An 18,372-nucleotide genomic window follows, 5' to 3' on the forward strand; every position below is an offset into this window, starting at 1 on the left:
CCAGCCGGTACTCCCAAATCCAGGCGGCCGAAACGGCATGGGTCCTATGAGGCGGAGCGGGTCCAGTCGATCGATTTCTTCCCGGCCCGTGGCCCGGACGAGGGCCATTTCGCGCGCTTTCTGAGGCCTCCCACGCTTGTACGCGCCAAAAGAGGGGACGTTGACGCAGAGGGACGTGATGCACAGGCGCGCTCTACGCAGGACCGCACCGCGCATGCACGGTGGCGCAATGAACGCCATGACGTCACGACGTGCGGCAACTGTGGCTCCGCCCACTTAAAGCGGCAATGTTCGGCCAAAGCGCGACAATGCCTCCGCTGTGGCAGGCTGGGCCACTATGCTGCTTGCTGTCGAGCAGCTCAACCTGCCAACTCCCAACAATTCCGCCAGCCTCGCAGGGACGTGCGGGCGATTCAGCCCCCCTACAATGAGTCATATCCAGATAGTATGCAGACCAGCGATACCGAAGACAGGGAGCCCTTCCGCATTGCGGTCATCCACAAGAACCGGTTGTCCCCAAGTCGGAACCACCAGCTGCTGCCAGTGCACAGCATTGATCCGGGCGATGAGTCATGTGCCACCCTAACGGTCAACCCAAATTCGTCACCCACCTGAGAGACTTGACTTATGAGCCTCTTAGCACATTTGACTCACTGAATTGTTTTACAGTACTGTTAACAAGTTTATTTTCTTGTCGTTCATTGTTCCAGAAGTTTTCTCTCGTCATTTGTTGATTGCATTTGTTCTGTTATTGGTACAACCTCATTGTTCTGTTGCACCTGACACCTTCCTCTGTATATAGTTCAGCCTCATGTACATGTTGTAAATATTGCACACACATACTCAGATGCACTCAGTACACATTGCTATTTATTAGCATGTAGGCACATATCCTTGTGAAAGGGGGGATGTCATGATATCCACATCAGCATATCATGGTGCAATCACACACACACTGATGGACAGGTAGTTGGACCAACCAGCACACACATAACATCGCAGCCAATCATTAGTGAGAGCACACGCACTATAAAACAGGGAACACCACAGTTCCCGCTGATTCTACCAGGAGATAGCTCAGAGCACAGAGCTCACAGCGCGCCACTCAAACATAGACCATGTGCTGAGTGCCTTACTAAGATAGTGATAGGGCTGGGTCCACAGGTTAGCTGGTGAAGCACGTACCCAAGCCAGCAGTTAGTTGATACCGTTGTTTAGACAATAAAACAGAGTTGTACCATCTACAGCCGTGTTGGATCATTTGTGCATCAGAACACCCAACACGACAAGTGGTTTGTCCATTTTTATGTTCTGCCAAAAACTAGACCTGCGCACACGAGCAGAAGAAAAGAAGGAAAAAAGTTAAATGCTGCAAGAAGCAGGTAAGGTCATCATGAAATGGAGCACCATTAAAGAGTGGATGTCTCAAGGAGCAGGACATGGGATGGGAACAGGGAGAGGTCCCAAACCAAGAAGAAGGTCCCAACCAAAGGAGTGGAACAGAAAGAGGTCCCAAAGACAGTCCCAGGTAAGGGACAAGGGCAGAGATTAGAAATAGAGCCTGTTAGATCCTGTTAAAGTTGAGAGAAAGCGGCAGAAGAAAAGGCTTGAAGATAAAGAAAGAGCTGCAGGGACTTACAGGAAAGTGGACTTGAGAGAAGCCCAGAAGATCTAAGGAGGCAACTGACAATAGGTGACTCCTTACTGTGGGCCTTTGGAGTAGCGGCCTACTGCTTCAGGTGGCCGAAGATCTGAAAGTCTGCTTGGAAGGTGAAGCCTGAGTGTATTTGGAAATCTAGGAGAAAAGAATCTCAGAAGGCAAGATTGAAATCTTTGGGATGAATTCTGGTTGAAGCTGTCCAAGTGAGTGCAACGTATAGGAGGGACTGTCCAGGTGAGTTTTGAATGTGGATGATTAGAAACCCTTGTGAGAAAGACAGAGTTTTAGTGAGTCCAGTTGGTTCTTGGTGTGACAAGGTTCTGGGTGGCTTGTTGAGAAATCTCATAGAATCTGCTTTGGTCACAATTGTCATTTACTTTGGAGTGTGGTGTGTCTGTCCTTAGATCACTAGTTGATTCACATATTCCTTATTTTTACCCTGAATATTAGAGTGTAAGATACATATGGTAAATTGTTTTATCCTTCTGAATTTGTTTGTGTTTGCAAAGAGATAGCTGGGGTGAAGGAATAGTGAATGTTTGAATCATTTTCTTGTGTTTGTAATGAGCTCTTTCCAATCTTTTTGTCTGGAGTTCATTTTCTTGTTTAATAAATGTTTTATTCTTTGTGTTAAACGTTCAGCATCAGGGGCAGCATGGTGGTGCAGTGGGTTAGCACTGCAGTCTCACGGCGCCGAGGTCCCAGGTTTGATCCCGGCTCTGGGTCACTGTCCGTGTGGCGTTTGCACATTCTCCCCCTGTTTGCATGGGTTTCGCCCCCACAACCCAAAGATGTGCAAGGTAGGTGGATTGAACACGCTAAATTGCCCCTTAATTGGAAAAAATGAATTGGGTACTCTAAATTTATTTTTTTAAAGTTCAGCATCAGACTCCTGTGAATTTTTTTGTGAATTTTTTCAGTAACTTTCCTCCATGGTTTCTAAAATAAATAAATAAAGCCATATTTCACTCTGGGACCTGACTCTGTCCCAACATCAGCCAGGATCATAACTGTGGCAAGACTTCCCGACTTTTATACTCCCATGTACCTTGCAATAAGGCCAATATTCCATTTACCTTCCTCATTACTTGATGTACCTGCATGCTAACCTGTTGTGATTCATGTATAAGAACCCCCACATCTCCCTGTCTTTCTCCATTTAAATATTATTCTGTTTTTTTATTCTTCCTGCCAAAGTGGACAACTTTACATTTTCCCATATTATACTTCGTCTGCAAAACGTTTGCCTACTCATCTATCTATATAACCTATCCATAACCCCTTTGCAAACTCTTTGTATCTGCCTCACAATTTGCTTTCCTACGTATCCTTCTATTGTCAGCAAATTTGACTACAAGTAATCTGTCCCTTCATTCAAATCATTAACAAGGATCGTAAGTAGTTGAGGCTCTGGTAATAACCCCTATGACACTCCACTTTGCTAATCTAAAAATGGCCTAATCTAAAAATGGCCTATTTATTCTGACCCTCTGGGTGGGATTCTCCGTTCGCCCAGCCCCGTGTTTCTCGACAGCGCGCCATTCCCTGGCGGCAGGATTCTATATTCCTGCCTGTTGTCAATGGGGTTTTCCATTGATGCCACCTGGGTACCAGCCTAGTGCTGCCAAGGTGCCCAAGTGGCACTGCCAGATGGCAGGAGCACTGCCAGTGTGCCAGGCTGGCAGTGCCAAGGTGCAAAGTTGACAATTTTCCCTTGACAGGGATTGGGCCTGAGGGGTGCCATGTGTGGGTGTGGGGGGCCCTACGGACCCCCTTAGAGGTGAGCTGGGGCTTTGGGGGGGTCGAGAGATCGGCATCCTGATAATCTTCTGCTCTGAGCAGCCTTGTCGGGGATCCACACTGAAGCCCCGAATCTACCCGAATGGGAACAGAGTCCCATTTGATAGCGAGGGGTTTCTTGACGCTTCGAATGTCAGGAAACACCCGGCTAAATGTGCTCGTTATGAGACTCTGTTCCCATTCGGGTAAATCGCGCCCTTAGTCTTCCAAAAGCAGAATTCCGGCCATGATCTTCCTCAGTCTGTTAATTTAATGAAGGTGTTCACCATTTCACATAAATGGATTAAAACAGCAAACGGACAAATGTTGTAAATCCACATTAAGCACTAGCATTGGTAGTTAATTCTACAAATAATATTGCCTGTTTTAAATCGAAAACATTCAAAACTGATAAATCCAGACTACTTGCATGACTTTCTTAGTCTGTGCATTGCAACACAAATGAATAAACTCAAGAAAATTAATTTATTTCCAACAAGAAGTAGAACTATTTTATGTTGGGTATGCTTCAGCAAAGCACAAAGTACTAATTAGTGTTGACCAGCCTTTCTGTTCATGTCTGAAATTTGAACAGATGTGCTCAGTTTCTTTCGAGTCATTGGAGAATAACAGACAGAACTGCCATCTACTTAAAAGAAAGGAGCAATGCATGAAATACATGAAAGATAAGGCAATTAGACAACGTCACATACATAATGTTAGTTTCAATTCTTTAGGGCATAGAACGCGTTCCTTAATGGAATGTCTTTTGAACCTTGGTGGCATTTTTCAGAACTACATAGACTTCATTGCTTTTCATTCAAAACTTCCTCAATGGGAATCCCAAATGAATCTCCCTGTATCTACTAATCTATCAATTAAACATTTTACTTCTGTAAATGCATTCAGTAGGAAACTACATTAAGGCATTTGAGACCTGGAAACCTTTTGCCTCTGTGCGATTTGAATTTGTTTGCTCTGAAGTGTCGGAGGTAGTAAGAGATTTTGCCTGTAGTTTTGGGGGAGTTGGGGAGTATGTTTGCAAGGTCGATGATTGGAGGGTGGAGCTGCAACCTGGAAATGCCAGGAATATGATGGCAGGACTTCATTAACATTAACATCAGCTTTGACAAAGGGTCATCTGGACTCGAAACGTTAGCTCTTTTCTCTCCCTACAGACGCTGCCAGACCTGCTGAGATTTTCCAGCATTTTCTATTTGCTTTCAGATTCCAGCATCTGCAGTAATTTGCTTTTATCCTTCATTAACATTGTTTAACCCTTTTACTGCTGGCTCCCAGGTGGGCAGGCCAATGGTAGAAGGCCACAGTCATTGGGGACAGCCCTGGCAACCAACAAAATTACAGCTTGGCGAAAAGGATGGGGGTGTTAGATTGAAAATTGTTTACTAAAATCCCTGCAAATCCAGTATGGTTGAAATTAAAGTTGTGGTGGGCTCGGTTCACGTTTCATGTACTTGTCATATAAATCCCCTATCTTCCACACAGATCCTCCCTTACCTGTTGTTGGGGGCTGTTAAAACTCCCCACTTCATGTTGCAATATCAGGGTACAGCTCACCATCATTCTCACCAAGACCAAAAGGTTTTGCCCCCATCGTAAAAATGTAAGGCAACTGGAATATCAACAAAGTACAAGAACAGGGGCACATGTGTAAGTTTTTATAATCTGACATTTATTTAATCTTGCTATAATGGCCTTAACATGAAGCATCCTGAATATAAGCCTCTGACCACTTAATGCATCTACAGCAAATTCCTTTGTCCACAGTCTTAAACTTTGTGACAGCATTATAACAAAACACATAGTGGGGTCATTTGAGGCCTGGAGGATGGGATTGGTCATCATGCCCTTTTCTGAGTCACTCCAGGCCCAGGTAAGGGTCCCATTCTAAGAGTAACGAATCACAGCCAATGTCGGAACCAGCAAATGTTTGGTGTGATGGCAGAAGAGCTGGAACCTCGAGGAGTCAAGGTTACATACAAATGGAGGATCTTTGGGAAAGAGGATTTGCCTTTGCTTAACAGCACATATGAGCTTACAAATTAGGAGTAGGAGTAAGTCAATTGGCTCCTTGAGCCCACTCTACCATTCAATTTGATCATACATATCCTGCTGTTCTGATGGGACCTTTCTAGAATATCTTTAACTGTCTGCCACTGAATCCCTACTGATCTATACTTTAACCTAATTTCCCAGTTCACTTTAGCCAGCATTGTCTTCATACCCTTATAAGTGCCCTCAGCCAAATGCTCAAAGGGGAGCCAACTCATCCAACGCAAGTACTATCCCAAGGGACTGGTTAAAATAAATAGCTGATTGGAAATTACCTTAAACAGCCCTGATTTCCCCTTTCTCTATCCATCCAGCAATCAGAAAGGTGTTTTTGGTTTTTGATTTCCCCCTTTATAAATGGTGGTGCATTTTCCCCAATCCTTAAACTTGGAGATTTCCCCAATCTCTAAGAATAACTAGCACAGCAAACTCGAGATAAGATCAAATAAAAGGGTTGGTTTATTTTGCACACACACAAAACACAGGAAAGGTTTCACAACGTCTGCCCCTTTTGCACTCAGACAATAAAAGAGGGACAAGAGAAAGAAAAGGGTACAGGTTAACAATACAGGTTATGGTTTTCTATGAGTCCAGAATTCAGAGTCAAAATTCTAATGAAGTGTTTCTTTTTTTTCTTGTTTTTTATTTAGAGTACCCAATTCATTTTTTCCAATTAAGGGGCAATTTAGCGTGGCCAATCCACCTACCCTCCACATCTTTGGGTTTTGGGGGCGAAACCCACGCAGACACGGGGAGAATGTGAAAGCTCCACACGGACAGTGACCCAGGGCCGAGAGCGAACCTGGGACCTCGGCGCCGTGAGGCAGCAGTGCTAATCACTGCGACACTGTGCTGCCCCATGGAGTGTTTCTTTAGAAGGTAGGTTTGTTGACTGTCACAGGGTGATCTGTCTTTTGAGAAGTGAGACTTCCCTGAGGGGAAAAGATGTGTAGAGTTGAATTAGTATTGATGGCCTCAGTTCCAATGTTCCAGTAGTTCACTGTTTTGACCAGGCGATTGTACCTGGATAGAGCTCCTCCTGATGCGACCTGTTCGATGGTAAAATGGCAGGCCATTTGCCACTGTTTCCTGTTCTCTTCAGAGGGCACACAGCGTCTGAAGATAAGATCCAACAACTTATTAATTAAAGGAATTCAGACAGCTCAAGTCACAATCATATGACAGTGCCATTTTGGGTAGATTAACGAGGCCCCTGATCCAAACCCATTGGGCGCGATTCTCCGCTCCCGCGCCGGTTGGGAGAATCGCCTGTGTCGCCAAATTTTCCCACGACGCCGGTCCGACACCCTCCCGCGATTCTCCAAAGCAGCGAGAACGGCCCCATCAAGTTCCGCATGGCGCAGGCCGGAGAATCGCCCGAGACACCCAAGGTGGCGATTCACCAACACCCCTGCTATTCTCAGGCCCGGATGGGCCGAGCGGCCAGCCCAAAACGGCGAGTTCCCCCCGGCGCCGTCCACACCTGGTCGCTGCCGGCGGGAACGCTGGGGGGCAGCCTGCAGGGGAGGGGGGGGGGAAGGGGGGACCCTGCACTGGGGGGGGCCTCAAATGGGGTCTGGCCCACGATCGGTGCCCACCGATCGTCGGGCCGGCCTCTCTGAAGGAGGACCTCCTTTCTTCTGCAGCCCCGCAAGATCCGTCTGACATCTTCTTGTGGGGCGGACTCAGAGAGGACGGCAACCACGCATGCACGGGTTGGCGCCGGTCAACCCGCGCATGCGTGGGTGACACCAGTTATGTGGCACCGGCCGCGTCATGTATGCGGTGCCGCCTTTACGCGGCGCCAAGGCCTGGCGCCTGTAAATGACGCGGCGCCGCTCCTAGCCCATTATCGGTCCCTGAATCGGTCGGGATAGGGGCCGTTTCGTGCCATCGTGAACCTCGACAGCGTTCACGACGGCGTGAACACTCTGCCTCCATTTCGGAGAATCCCGCCCATTGTTTTTGGAGCAGGCAAAGGTCAGGCCACGAACACCACATTATTAGGATATTAGGAGTGACCTTTGTCCTTGGAGACACCCTGATGGCCAACTTCTTTAAAAATGCAAATTAGCTTTGTGCAGTGCCTGGAAGGGGCATTAATACCTCTTTAAAAGAAAATAACAAGACTCTACTCATTTATCTGAAGGTTGGAAATTTTTCTGGTGTGAGTCAAGGCCAGCCAGGATATGAATATTAAAAATAAAAATGATAATTTTACAGAGAATCCTTTTGATGTAGATATGCACTTATATTTTCCTTCTCATCTGAATTGGGACTCTACCTTTTTGGGAATTAATGAATTGTCCTTAGCCCTGATTAATATTTGGGAAGTTCAAATTGAAGTATTTGTCTAAAGCTTTCAGAAAGGCAGAGAGGGAATGGAAGAAGCAAAGAGTTTCCATGGATTGAATTTTTAAAAACATATTAAGTATTGTATATAAGTTAGCACACCAGGTGCCATTTCCTTCTGTTATTTTCTGCTCAAGGTAGATAATATAAAATTAATACTCCCATTGGGAATATAGGCAAATTTCTTTCCAACAATTCCTGAGTACTAATTTGTAAAATGTTCCTTAAGATGTAGATGACAGTTTTAAACATACAATATAGCTGTTTGTTACCCACTGTCAAAGCGAGTCACCCAATCTAATTGCAAACTTATGGGAATTATGAACTTAGTTCTTAGGAGCAGTTTTATTTTAAGATTTGAACACCTATACTGTTCATACATCCCCAGGATCAAGGAAACGGTTTGTCAAAACAAGAGGCATTTGCAAAATTAAAGTTAATCAGGTGGCAATGTAAATGAACAAATTGTGAAATCATTGATTAACAGTGATAACAGTTTTGTTGGATGATAATCCTGAAATACATTCGGCAATTTTGCATCAGTTTCATTTAGAATTAATTAAAATTTAGGAAAAAAAAAACCAACAAAAAACATAGATGTTTTAGTTCAGATTCACTCCAAGCTCATTGAATTGATCTTGTTTACATGATTTTCTAATATGGTTCTCGTGTTTGGATCAGCGTATATTCTGTGCATGAAACGTTTTTTATTCTCTTCTTTCTGATGCATCAAGGATACCAGCCACAGTGCTGTGACACGACTGTATACCGGTAGGAGCTGGTTCTAAAAGATGACTTAATAAACAGATGCAAGAACCCCATCACATACTTATTTTGTGTTTAAGGAAATAGTTATTTGTTTCTAGCTTTGTTTAGGCATTAAACACTGTAAGGAAGTAGAAGAGCCCATCAGCTCCGGGAATGAAATACTAGAGGGTTGCATTCAGAGAATGCCAAGTTTACTTCCCACTTTGATTGTTATTTAAATAAGCTTTTCAGTAACTGTGATTCTTAGATAAATAGCCCAGTAAATCTAAAAGGGTACTTCATCTGAGGGCAGAGAAACCTAACAGAAGTAACTGTCCCAGATCTACCTGAGGAATTTAGGCATTCATGATCATTAGAACTTATGATTCAAAATGTGGCACTTTTGTTACCTTACCGTAGTGTGTTTGGTAGCACTACTGAGCGTAACATGCGTTATTCAATCCAGTTGCTGAAGAGGCTTTCTGTATCTTGATGAAAAAGAATCGAAGTCGTCCAGAGGTATTGAAAGATTTATTGAGTAACTAAGTTAACAACTGTGTGAGTTCTTTACTTTAAGATCACTACCAGTAGAAAGATTACAAAGTCTATATACAGTAGCTATGTCTGACCACACTAATCACTCTGGGCTTAGTCTATGCTCCTGCTCTCATAACAGTCTAGTCACTAAGAGGGGGAGGAACTGGCTGCGCCTGGCTTTTATACCCACCAGTGCTGCCCTCTAGTGATCTTCCGATTACCCATTAACCCCTTATGTACATGCACATACAAAGATCACTACAGTGACCACGCATTACATTTTAAAAATTATTTTCATGGGATGTTGGCATTTCTATCCAGGCCTGCATTTGTTGCCCACCCTTAATTGCTTTTGAGAAGGTGATGATGATCCACATTTTGTAATTCCCTTTGATCTCTTTCCATGTTTCTTAGTTTCTTTCCACTCTGCAACATAGAACAAAACAATTTAATTGAGTTTGAACTGATATCATTTTTGAAGTAGTTGTTTTTGGTGGAACAGTTTACTTGTTTTTTCCAAATGTTTGCAAACACTGAAAAAGTCAAGAGATTTGGTATAAAAACCGAGTTGCCATTTTTTTTCAACCATCAACCAATGTAGATTGACAGCTGGTTTATAAACCTAATCAGTGGCTTATTTAATCTCTAATGTGTCAGAACACTTTACAAAAATTATATTACTGCTTCATATGGGCACAACAAAGTCGAATTTCATGTCTGATCACTTTTTAGGCATTCAGAATGGCTGCCTAAGATGGCGTTTGGCCCCTTGCTGAGATGAATGCTGGGCCAATGTCTGATTTAGGACTTCATGGGAAAACTAGTAATGCTGAGACATCAGGCATGCTCCCACCAATGGGAACCTTTCCAAGAAATCTCACTGTCTTGCCATCATAGGAGTCTATCTCCAGTGGAGTCTGCGAGATTGGAAGGTTCCATATTCTCCTTTCATCCCCCCACTCCCAACCTCTCTGGTAGAGGGCTATGAGTGGATGTCACCCTTTCACATAGAAATTCATAAAAAATTATGGTACAAGGCCTTTTGGTCCATCAGCACATGAAGAAGCATGCAGAGATTGTCTCCAGAGTAGCGCCTTGTCATAAATCAAGTTTGATCTGGGTGTATAACCTCAGTTATTATTCTATTTACTCTATGGCCAGTATTGATGTTAGAACTTTCAAATCATAACTAGGTAATGGTATAGAATGATATGACCCACACTTAATCTAACCAGAAGATGGTGCCACTAGCACCATTACATCCTTGGAAGTGGCCTGATCGTCCTTGGTCGAGATTTCATGTGCATTTTGCAGGTCCTTTCATGGGTAACATGTTGTTAGTCATCGTGGATGCACATTCTAAGTGGTCAGAAGTATTCACCATGAGCAACATTACAGCTCCTCGTATCATAGAGAAGCTTCGGCAAGTCTTCGCAACTCAAGGGTTTCCAAATTCTCTAAATTCTGATATTGGTACATTAATGAATGCATCAGAAATCTTTTAACTTGTGACAAAATTTCTGTCCATCCACTGCTTAATTTGTTTAGCACTCACTGGAGATTGGGCAAGTCTCTCTGTAAAGAAAACCATCTTGGGATAAGGTGGATAAGGTAGTCAAGAAGGCGTATGGCATGCTTGCCTTCATCTGTCGGGGCACTGAGTATAAAAATTGGCAAGTCATGCTGCAGCTGTACAGAACTTTAGTTCCGTCACATTTGGAATGTTGCGTACAATTCTGGTCACCACACTACCAAAAGGATGTGGATGCTTTGGAGAGGGTACCAAAGAGGTTTACCAGATGATGCCTGGTCTGGCGGGTATTTGCAATGAGGAGAAGTTGGATAAGCTTGGATTGTTTTCACTAGACTGACAGAGGTTGAGGGGCAACCTGATAGAAGTTTACAAAATTGAGTGGCATGGACAGAGTGGAGTCAGACACATTTTTCCAGGGTGGAAAAGCCAATTACTCGGGGACATGGGTTTAAGGTGCAAGGAGGAAAGTTTAGAGGAGATATGCAAGGCAAGTTTTCTACGCAGAGGGTGGTGAGTGGAAGCAGATACGAAAGCGACATTTAAGAGGCATCTTGACAAATAGATGAATAGGACGGGAATAGAGGGAAACGGTCCCCAAAAGTGCAGAAGGTTTTAATTTAGACAAGCATCATGACTGGCGCAGGTTTGGAGGGCCAAAGGGCCTGATGCTGTGCTGTACTGTTCTTTGTTCTTTAGGAGGACACAATACCTGGTTTGGCAAATCTGGCAAAGGGAGACGACTTAATGCGTCCACATTAGTATTATCCACCCCTGCCCTATACTCAATGCTGTACAGATACGCTGATAATCTAAGTGCCCAATGCTGTATTCTTGCCGAGGCCATGAGAGGAATACATTTTGACTCGCTGAAAAGGGTCATCAACGGCTTGTGGTCGGTACATCAGCCATGATCCTATTGAATGACGGAGCAGGCTTGAGGGATGAAATGGCCTACTCCTGTTCCTATTCCATATGACCTCCTATGGTGAATTAATGACCATAGGGATACTGATGGAATCTTTTTATCACAAAACGATGGCTAGACCTTCTTTGTCCACCTGTGAATACCCCATTTCAGCCTTTGCCAGCGTTCTAGTTGGAAAACCAAAGGGATTTTCAGAACCATCCTCCATTACAGGAGAAAGTATCACAGCCACACTGTACAGCGGGGCATCACATGACAGACTACGTTCCCTGTCTGGAACAAAATGGACTAGCAGATTTGACGATTGCAGCTCCACTTTCACATCTTTGAAAGCTGCCTTCTGTGCAGACTCCCATTTCCATTTGGTTTCTTTGTGTAGAAGTAGGTACAGTGGAGCCAACACTGTTGACAGGTCTGGCAAAAGCTTTCCATAATAGTTTATCAAACCTACAAATGACCTGAGCTCGGCCACATTCCTGGGATCTGGAGCTTCCTTAATTGTTCGAACATTCCTTTCCAGAGAGGATAAGCCTTGTGCAGTGATTTTGTGGCCCAGATGCTCCACGTCTGGAGGCTGAAACTTGCTCCACTTCAGATGCAGTCCTGCAACTTGATTCAAATTGCTGAAGTGCTCCTCCCCAGACTTAGCCGTAAATAAATGTCACGAAGGTAGACTGCAACATGAGGAATGCCTTGCAATAGCTTGTCCATCGTCCTTTGGAAGTTGGCCGGACAGGAGAAAACACCAAAAACTAAACGATAACACTTGAACAATCCTTTATGCAGGTTGATGGTCATGTAGTGCTTCAAATCTTCCTCGAGCAGGAGTTGTTGCTAGGCCTGGCTCATGTCCAGTTTTTAAAATGTCTTGCCTCCTGCAAAGGTTTTCTACCCTTGTCAATGGGTAAGTGTCCAGCTTGGAAACCTGATTAATGGTAAGTTTATAATGCCCACAAAACAATCTTTATTATTGTCACAAGTAGGCTTACATTAACACTGCAATGAAGTTACTGTGAAAATCCCCTAGTTACCACATTCCGGCACCTGTTCAGGTACACAGAGGGAGAATTCAGAATGTCCAAATTACCTAACAGCCTGGGCGGGATTATCAGGTCGCCAACGCCGAGATGGGAAAATACTCGTTTACGACCAAATCGGGGACGGCGCCGCTTTTGCGATGTTCACGCGCCATATCGACGGCCTCAGGACTTTGCCTGAGGTCCATCCCGCATGCTCTGCCCCCGAACGGCCAAGTTCCCGACAGCATCGGTCGCGTGATCTCACCCGTCGGAAACTCGGCGTGGCGGCTGCGGACTCAGTCCAGCGCGGCCACAATCAGGGGAGGGCCGATCCGCGGGGAGGGCGGACTTTGTCAGGGGCTGGGGGCACCTTTGGGCGGGTGGTTCGGGGCTCACAAGCCGGCCAAAGGAGGGGGCACTATTTCGCAGGCCGGGTCCGCGAGCCGCCGGCGCCATGTCGTATGTTGTTTGGGAATACTATTAAAATTGTGAGATTTTACAACCCACTTGTGCAGGGTTGTGGTGCCAAATTTTGAGGTGCCGGAGCTCTAAGAATTTTTTTTTTAACATATTATTTCTGAAGCTACTGTTACATTGTTTTCCTATGCTTTAATCATTTGAATTCCCAAATGTCAGTAAAATTATGCTTTCTAAGTGAAAATTATTAGTGCCAGTCGGCATTTTATTTTGAACCATATGGCATTTTGAATCATGAGTCTTCAGCATAGCTAGAATTTCATTAAGTAACAATTTAATTCAAACCTATTAAAAATATGATTCATAAAAAAAAATTCCTTACTTCTGATTGGGGGATATTATCCAGAGGAAACACCGCTTTACATGATATATATTAATATAACCTGGACCTGGATACGCAGGGCATAATTTCAAAATTTGAAGATGAGGCAAGGCTTGGAAGTATTGTGAACTGGGAAAGAGTTTCTTAAGGGAATAAAAGGAGGTGTAGGGAGGGAAATCCAAAGTTTGGGGCTCCAACATGATAAGAATATTTTCCATTGGTGGGTGAGATTTCTGCATTGGGCATTTCTCGCCCCAACCTAATTAGGACAGTTTTCCCAAAATAGGGAATCCAATGTGGGTACTCCCACCCGATTCTCCTGAACCTGTCCACCACCGCTCCCCCCCCCCCCATCCCTCTCTTCCCAGCCTTCCCACCACGTTAGGCTACGCTCAATACAGCCTATTCTTTCCACTTCTGGGGAGACCAAAACTAGGACCAGGATTTTCCAATTCCTTCCATGGCAGGAACAGAAAATTTGGAGAGGAGGTCAAAAGGCCATTGACCTTCGGCCAGACCACAAACCCCAGCTGTGGGTGGGATATAAGATCGGCACAAATCAATTCGATAGGAAACTCAGGAGAAATAATAATAATAATTCAGCAAAGAGAGTTGACAATGTGAAACCTGGTATCACGAGGAATAGTTGAGGTAAATGACATAGATGCACTTAAAACAAAGCTTATTGGGCACTTTAGAGAGAAAGGAATAATAAGGTACATGGATAGGATTCAACGGAAAAGGGTGGGAGGAAACCCATGTGAAGCACAAATGATGGCAGAGGCCAGTTGGGCTTAGTGACCTGTTTCCATGCTATAGACTCTGATAAGCCAGCTCTCATGAACTGGTTGCAAACGACATGGAGCCCGATTCAATGGACAAATGTTAAGGTCCACCTTTGGATGCATTTTCCGGGGTGTTTCTTGGTGGCTTCAGCGCCAAGAATCACCCCGCTATTCAACTGCACTTTTCGGTCCCTGGCACTGATGCAGCAGTGCTAACCACTGTGTCACTGTGTCACCGTGCCACCCTTTAACTGATGTATTGCCATGAAGAAAGCAATGCGGACTATAGAATCATAGAATTTACAGTGCAAAAGGTGGCCATTTGGCCCATCGAGTCTGCACTGGCCCTTGGAAAGAGCACCTTACTTAAGTGCATACCTCCCCTCTATCTCAGTAACCCAGTAACCCCACCTAACCTTTTTGGATACTAAGGGAAATTTAGCATGGCCAATCCACCTAACCTGCACATCTTTGGACTCTGGGAGGAAACCGGAGCACCTGGAGGAAACCCACACAGACACAGGGATAGCATACAGACTCCGCACAGACAGTGGCCCAAGCTGGGAATCGAACCTAGGATCCTGGAGCTGTGAAGCAACAGTGCTAATCACTGTGCTACTGTGTCACCCAAAAGCTCCCCATGTTTCTGAGTAATTAAAAAAAAATGCAAGGCTTGAAAAGATTATTTTTTCCCCTGAGAATAGGTTGCTGTGTGTGACTATATGTTGCTTCTAGTGAGCATAAATGGGCCACATTACCAGCTCAACTGATTATCTTAAATTAGCTGTTAGTGTAGTTGTTAGAAAACTCAGGATTGTTCAAAAAGTGCTGCCCACTCATGGAATCTCATCTAACAGCAGATGTTTTGTTCGAACTTTTGCAAAAGTGGGCTTGTTTAGTTTGGTCTGTACTCTGAAATTTGGCATTTTTGCATTTGTCCAGATGAGTGCAAGATGAAAAGCTTTGGCAACATGTTTTTCTTTATAGAAATTAAATGATAATGAGACCAATGCGCAACATGTAGCAAAAATCAATCCATGTAATAATGCACTACCTCTTGTTTCCTACATCTGTTCTAGGCCCAGGACTGAGACGATGATTGAAATAGTTTGTGAAAGTAAGTGGCTGTTTGCATAACTGTCCAATCAAGGTGCAGAATTGATTTACTAGATGGGGCGAAAGTATCCTGCTGAAGACGTAGAAGAAGAGGATGAAAACATTCTCACCTTGAGAGCTGTTGATGGAGCACCAATGTTGGGTATATCTAGTTCAGAATATTGCATTTTATGCAGTTATGAATGGTAGCAAAATTCTGTCCCGTGGGGGAAAAAATTCATCCTAATGCATTCTGTTCCAAGAAAGACCATTCCAGTCTGCAGTATTTAACACTGAAAGTGATTATTGAGGCTGGTCCTACCTTCAAATACAAAATATCAGTGCAGAATCAAAAGAACCAAGAAAGAATATGCAGAAAGATACACTGTCGGTTCTTAACAAGGGGAAAAAATCCAATGAAAGGCAATTCACTGATGCAAGCCTTTCAGTTTTAAAATCTCCATGACATTGTATAGTATATTTGACTATGTTGGCTCCTATTTCAGTTATTTTACACAACAGGTGTAACCAGATTGCTGGTGCGGTACGGCATCGGGATTCTCCGTTTCGCCGGCTGGTCAATGGAGTTTCCCATTGTGAGGCAGCCCCACGCTGTCCGGAAACCCTCGGGCTGCCGGCAAAACGGAGAACCCCGACAGCGGAAAATTCAGCCCCAGGTGTTTTGCGTTTTTCTGTAAGCTACTACAAGTTATAGGGTAAAAACAGACAATGCTGGAAAATCTCAGCAACTGAAGTGTGAAACAGAGTTAACTTTGAGTTCGTATGACTTTTCTTCAGAGCTAAAGAGAGGGAGAAGTGTACTGTTTAAAAGAGAGTGGAGCAGGTGGAGCATAATAAAAGATCAGAGACAGGTAGAAGTTCAGGAGACATTTTACAAGACAAAGGAAATGTTGATGGTAGCATTAAAGACTAAAGAAAGTGCTGATAGTGGCATGAAAGGTAAGTTAGCAGAATGTGTTAATAGCAGAACAAGATTCACGCTATGTGAAAGCAAAACTTAAGAACAAATGACAGATGGCCCAGTGCAGCCAAAGGGGTGTGTGGGGGTGGAGATTTGGACAATAACTTTGGATTTAAAAAAGGGGTCAAGGTGGAGGAGAGAGTTCAGGGTCTGAAGTTGTTCAATATTGAAACTGGGCCATCGCTCATTTGGCTAGATGGCTAGCATGTGGATCAGAATTACACCGATAACATGGGATTTTATTCCTGTTCCAGCAGAGATAGACCCAGGTCTCGCCTCCTTGCCCTACCTGTGAACGTTGTATCATGGAACGTTGCCGTGTTTTGGTGAATAATTTCTAAGGATCTGCATTTGGACAGAGAAGTCAAGAAGAAGACTATAATTTATGTTATTCAGTGTTATTTCTAGTTTATGATCAGAATAACTTTTACTTTTCCATATGAATGCTGCCTGTGTGTCACATTTGTATGTTTTATATTCTTCTTCAGTTCTTTACATGAAGGTAGGTGCTTGGTGATTAAAGACTGAATGATGACAAAATGCTGTGATTTTCTTTACAATGGGGTGGAACTTGGCCGGTACAGGTGCTGTTCGTGTTAATTTGAGCCACACATTAGCCATCTAAACTAGCCACTCCCCCACGCTTTATGTTAACAGTACCTATTTCTGGCCAGTTGAAGCGATGAGAGTGATTCTTTCTTTATTTTCCATTTATATGAACTCAGAGGTGAGTAATGAATCAAAAGCAAAATACGGTGGATGCTGGAAATCTGAAATTAGAACAGAAAGTGCTGGAACCACTCAGTTAGCTTCAGTAGAGAGAGAAACTGATTTAATATTTCAGTTTGATTAGCTTTCAAGGTGAACGTTGTTTTTGGTTCATTAAACAAATTAGTTTGTGTAGTCTTAAAAGTACAATTTTGTTCTGTTTATTTTCCAGATGGCAGCTATACCTGCAAAAATGTTAACTCAGATAAGTAATAAAGCACCATCTGTTTATGTTGTCCCCGTGAAAAATATATTGAAATACAGCTAAAATGGATTAGGTTCTATAATTATCAAATCTAACTTGAGTATAAAAAAATGAGTTATGTCATTTTATTCTTCTCTGAAATAAAAGCACTGTACAAATATGAAAACATTATTGAGCTGTTTGAAAGGTAGACTTGCATTAAAGTAGTTTTGAGAAAGTTATTTTTTTAATAATAATCTTTATTAGTGTCACAAGTAGGCTTACATTAACACTGTGTGGTAGTATGCATTAGGGGTCATGTGGGACTGTGAAGCCGTGATGCCATTGGCTGACAGATCCCGGGTCCTGGTTGGCTGTTGATCTCTAGCTCCGCCCTGAAGGCGGAGTATAAGAACCAGGAGTTCTCCCCGCAGCTCCAGTCTGTTGCTGAACTGCGGGGAACAAGTCACGCTTAATAAAGCCTCATCGACTTCATCTCTATTCGTCTCTCGTAAGTCATTGTGCGCTGCAATTTATTAAGCGTGCTTAAAGGACTATGGAGCTCAGGATCGTCCCGGAATGCCTGAGGATCAGCCCCCACGCAGTGAACTCAGCAGCAATTTTTAAACACTGGCAGACTTGTTTCGAAGGCTACCTCCGAACGGCCCCCGGCCGGATCACAGAAGACCAGAAACTGCAGGTCCTGCATTCGAGGGTAAGCCCGGAAATTTACCCTCTCATAGAAGACGCAGAGGATTTCCAGACGGCGTTCGCAGCACTAAAGAGCATCTACGTTCGCCCAGTGAACCAGGTCTACGCACGCTACCAACTCGCAACGAGACGGCAAAGTCCCGGAGAATTGCTAGACGAATTCTACGCCGCGCTGCTAATTTTGGGACGGGCCTGCAGCTGCCCGCCGGTAAACACGGCTGAACACCCGGACATGTTAACTCGCGATGCGTTTGTGGCAGGTATGAACTCTCCCCAAATCCGCCAAAGACTGTTAGAAAAAGAGTCGCTAGGACTCTCAGAGGCACGGGCCCTTGCAGCTTCCCTAGATGTGGCCGCGCAAAACGCCCGCGCCTACGGCCCCGACCGCGCGGCAGCCCCTTGGGCTCCGTGGACCCCCGTCG

At 44.2% G+C, this 18,372-nt stretch overlaps 2 long non-coding RNA genes across 3 annotated transcripts in view; one reads left to right on the forward strand and one right to left on the reverse strand.

Annotated features, from left to right (window-relative positions):
* Window positions 1-16,827, forward strand: part of LOC140427484 (uncharacterized) — a 138,849-nt gene extending 122,022 nt beyond the window's left edge. For both annotated transcript variants that reach the window (XR_011948511.1, XR_011948512.1), the window contains 3 exons: window positions 6,163-6,391; window positions 15,290-15,327; window positions 16,542-16,827. This is a non-coding gene — a long non-coding RNA (uncharacterized lncRNA). The remainder of the gene's footprint in view (window positions 1-6,162; window positions 6,392-15,289; window positions 15,328-16,541) is intronic.
* Window positions 6,163-9,561, reverse strand: LOC140427485 (uncharacterized). Its single transcript, XR_011948513.1, has 2 exons — window positions 9,027-9,561; window positions 6,163-6,628 (listed from the first exon to the last, which is right to left on the reverse strand). It is a non-coding gene; the product is annotated as an uncharacterized lncRNA (long non-coding RNA).
* Window positions 16,828-18,372: the final 1,545 nt, after the last annotated feature.

Source organism: Scyliorhinus torazame, chromosome 7 (assembly GCF_047496885.1).
Source record: "Scyliorhinus torazame isolate Kashiwa2021f chromosome 7, sScyTor2.1, whole genome shotgun sequence".
NCBI lineage: Eukaryota > Metazoa > Chordata > Chondrichthyes > Carcharhiniformes > Scyliorhinidae > Scyliorhinus > Scyliorhinus torazame.